The 4,560-nt window shown below is 37.4% G+C and overlaps 1 pseudogene; it reads left to right on the plus strand.

Moving 5' to 3' along the window:
- Window positions 1–2,052: 2,052 nt before the first annotated feature.
- LOC103736186 lies at window positions 2,053–2,553 on the plus strand (annotated as a pseudogene).
- The last annotated feature ends 2,007 nt before the right edge of the window (window positions 2,554–4,560 follow it).

Consider the following 4,560-nt stretch of genomic DNA (forward strand, 5'->3'; position numbering starts at 1 on the left):
ATAGATGCTTCCATGTATGACAATACACACCTGTTCATCCCAGTTACTTCGGAGAATAAGATGAAAAGATCACTGGACCCTAGGAGTTTGAGACCACCTGAGGAATACTGAGAACCTGTCTGGACATAGCATAGCACAACAACCATGACAACACAAAACAAAGATGCTGCTTGAATTATGGGGGAGCTATGTCCCAATAGATCCCCCATGAGTTGAAGATATTAAGTTAAAATGCATCTAATATACTTAATCTGCTGAACATTGTAGCTTAGAAACAGTGTATTGTAGAATATGGGTTGTTCACTCTTATGATAGTGTGTCTGCTTGGGAGTTGTTCTCACTGCCACTGCCTGGCATCATAGAAATATTTACTAAATGTGGCTAGTCCAGGAAAATGTCAAAATTCAAAATCAATTTCCACTGAATATAAACTGCTTTCATACCATAATACAGCTAGAAAAGTATAAGTTATCATCAGTAAAGAACTGTCTGTATACGTCTCTTAAAAGCTAAGAATTAAAGCCGAGTGTTGGGGAATACGCTCATAATCCTAGCATTTGAGAGGCTGAGGTAGGAGTATTGAAGAAGACTCTGTCTCAAACAAACAGCAAACAATAAACTAGGTATTTAGGAAACATTTTCATGGAACTATCTTTGAAGGTTCTTAGCATCTAAAAAATAAACATATGTAAAGTCAGAAGAACAAGTATTTTTTGAATGCTACATTTATGGTACTTTATACTACTTCTTACATTCTTGCAATCCTGTAAGGTTTCTAGTTTACAAAATCATAGATTTTAGAGTTAAGACCACCTAGTCCAATAAGTTCATTTTTACAAAGGAGGAAATGTATAAAAGGCCCAGAGAAGTTGGAGCAGTTTCTCTGTGACTATTTTGTGAATTAGAGATCCCTAGCCTTCTTGATGTCAAGTCCCAAACTTACTAACCCATCATGCCTTCATTTCATCATCTTCATTCACTCTGTATATAAGATTTCTGTATCCCCAAGCAAACACTTCAGTGATGCCACTCATGCACACTGAGGAAGTTAAGTCCAAATATATTCACGTGTGTGTGTGTGTGTGTGTGTGTGTACACATGTCTGTTTCTGTGTATGTGTCTGTGTATGCATGAATGTGCACAGGTGCATGTGAGTGTGGAGGTCAGAAGACAACCTTCGGAGGCATTCCTCAGGTTCTGTCCACCTTTATATTTTTTGAGACAAGGTCTCTTACTGGCCTGGAATTCACCAAGCAGTGAACCCCAGAGATCTGCCTGTCTCCATCTCCCTTGTAAGTGTGTACTGTCATGTGACTTTTTTCATGTGAGTTCTGATGGGTTTTAGGGATTGAACTCAGGTCTTCTTGCTTTCAAGGTAAGCACTTTACTGACTATGCCATCTTCCCGGCCCTGTATCCAGGCATGTTCTTAAGTGGATGACTGCTTAATATTTACCCTAACTGTACACTGGTCAGGAGTAACTTTAGAATAAATCCTCTCCTAATGTAGAAAGTATAGATTATTAGCTGCCATATGTACAATGTAAAGGACTCTTGGTTACTGATTTATAAATTTATAATACACTTTCACATATCCTAGCTGATGACTCTCAACCATATATAGATACATATATATATACAATTATATATACATATACTTTATTATATATACATATTTTATTAGGGTATGGCATTCATTCAACTGAAAGTTTTGTGGAGTTTTAGTTTATGATTTTAAACAATACACAAGAACAAAAACAGTTTTTTGAAAACATCATGATCATGCTGTTGAACTGACTTATAAATATTTATGTTTATGCTCAGATTTGTGCTGGTCTCAATTTTGGTCAGAGAAGCTTCTTTTCTGTGGTGGATAGTGGTTGATGCAGAGACTCAAAACTAGTCAAAGTGTTGAGTATAAGAAATTGTGAGTTCTCAGTTGTGGGTAGGTCATCTATATCAACCTCTCCCCAACCATGGCTCCAGTAACATTGTAAAAGGAGGCCCAGAAAGAATGTGAGAACTGGTGGATGGGGAGGAGAGTTGTGAAATTATGGCTGTAGAACATGACATAGCTGTTGCACATATCAACTCTTGTTGCTACCTGCACAAGATCAAGACAGTCAAAATTCCAGCAGATGGTCTTTCCGCCATCTTTCTGCGCCACCATCATGGTGCGAATGTCCTGGCTGATGCTCTGAAGAGCATCAATACCAAGAGAGGCAAATGTCAGGTCCTCATCAGGCCATGCTCTAAAGTCATCGTCTGCTTCCTGACAGTGATGATGAAGCATGGTTACATTGGCGAATTTGAAATCATTGATAATCACAGAGTTGGGAAAATTGCTGTGAACCTCACAGGCAGGTTAAACAAGTGTGATATGATCAGCCCCAGATTTGACGTATAGCTCAAAGACCTAGAAGAGTGGCAGAAAACTCAGTTCCAATCCCGACAGTTTGGTTTCATTGTACTGACCACCTCAGCTGGCATCATGAACCATGAAGAAGCAAGGCAAAAATAGACAGGAGGGAAAATCCTGGGATTCTTTTTCTAGTGATGTAAAACATATGTATAAATAAAATGCCTCAGGGGACTCTGGGGAAAAAAATCCAGCAGATGGAGGAGAGGCCCCCAGGCCCCACCACTCACAGGGGAGCTATTGGTAATCAATAACTGCTGAAGAATGGAGAGTCATTCTTCATTGGGAAAGTGACTGGTAGTAGGTTGTCCATGCCCCAGTAGATGGCCCCATACCCATGTGCATATGGGCAGCACTAACTGGATTCAGGGGGTATTAATAACAAATAAAAAAATATACCTTTGTGATCAGGACATAATGAACCCATTATAATCAGTTTATGTGAATAGAACTCAGGAAGGACTTGGTTGGAAGACTCATAAGGTTGTAAGTAATCCCAGGTAGGGCATAAAGTCATTGGAAGGCTGTATTGAGTCAGGAATTGCTTCTAGGACAGCCTACTCACCCAGCTCTTGGCAGGCAGCATCAGCTCTTGTCTCTTGGCAATAGTTCTTTCGTTCTTACCCACATAGACCTTTCCAGAAAACTCATTGAGGTCCTCATAACATGTCAACTGGCTTCCATAAACTCAGTAAGTTAAACAAATAAACAAACAAACTCATAAACCCATGCACAATCATTACTGTAACCAAAGTACAGAACATATGCATCATCCAAACAGTTCCTTTGAGCATCTTCGCCATCAAATCCTCCCTCCACTTTGGGTGCCTGGTAACCACGCAAAGCTTTCTATAACTGTTGAGCAGTTTGTATTTTCTAGAACTTTTTGTAATTGGCATAGTGTGGCTTTGGTGTAGGCTTCTTTGACTCAGCATGATGCTCTTCAGATGTGTATCTGTTGTTCCTCTCTTAGTCGATGATTCCTTTTTATTGCTAGGCAGTGTTTCTCACTATATTACTATACCAAAAAAATAATTTTTAAGAACTTCATCAACAAAATATTTGTTGACAATGAGTTTTTTCTCTTGTTATGCAAGTGCCTATAGTATCCTCAGTTACTTCTGGCTTTACAAATCCTAAAATATTACTACCTAAACTTTAACAGAAAAATGTTCGGTAACCTTTGAGTAGCAGAATATTCATAGCCTTGGAGACTCTCGAAGGTTACCTTAGAACTACTGACTCAGAATCCAGATTTTTAAAATACAGTTGTGACTAAATTGCATGCATGTCAAAATATGAAAAGTAAACATTGGCTTATAAGTCTAAGAAGAATAAAATACATATTATATATTCAAAATATGTGTGAGCACATGTGTATGTGGTGACTACAGAGACAAGCCAACATACTCATTCATGCTTTTGACTTTCAGAAAATGATTGTTACCTACGATAAGCTGAAAATATGGAGACATATACATGTTAAAAATTGTAATTGTTACTTTAAAATTGTCTTCTTTCAGTATAAAACTGTCATTATTTTAAAACCTTAGTGTATAAAATGATTTTTAAAAGTTCCCTGTCAAAGCATTTTCCAAAAGAGCTAAGGTAGCACAAATAAAATCTGTTGTGTCTTCTCCACACAGATGCACCAGTGATTACCAGAGATTAACAGATGATCGTCTTCATGCATGTGATCAACAAGACCAAAAGGTCACCGCGGTTTTAGTTTACTATATGCTATGAAATTATTGCAGCAGGCCTACTTAGCATGGGCTTTCAATGCCATCCGCAGCTGTAGTCAAGAACAGAGAACTTAAATTACAAATCATTCTATTCAGTACCTATTAGATATATATCTGTAACACAAATATTTTCTCTTCTTTGAGGAAAAAAATACAACTTCAAAGCCAAAGCCAATGAATTTTATATTATGTTTTTAAAATTTGCTATAAAGCATCACGAATAGCATTTTCTTGCTAAACTCAACCATTTAATCACATAATCTCATTGCTATGGCCATTCTATGTCTCCAAGGCCACACTTGAAATTTAATTATATTTATATATTTAATGTTTAGTTTTACTGATTTAATTCTATCAATTCCAAGTTGCTACTTAAGGCTAAGTAAAAGCCTTAAAT

Source organism: Nannospalax galili, unplaced genomic scaffold (assembly GCF_000622305.1).
Source record: "Nannospalax galili isolate Female #2095 unplaced genomic scaffold, S.galili_v1.0 scaffold115, whole genome shotgun sequence".
NCBI lineage: Eukaryota > Metazoa > Chordata > Mammalia > Rodentia > Spalacidae > Nannospalax > Nannospalax galili.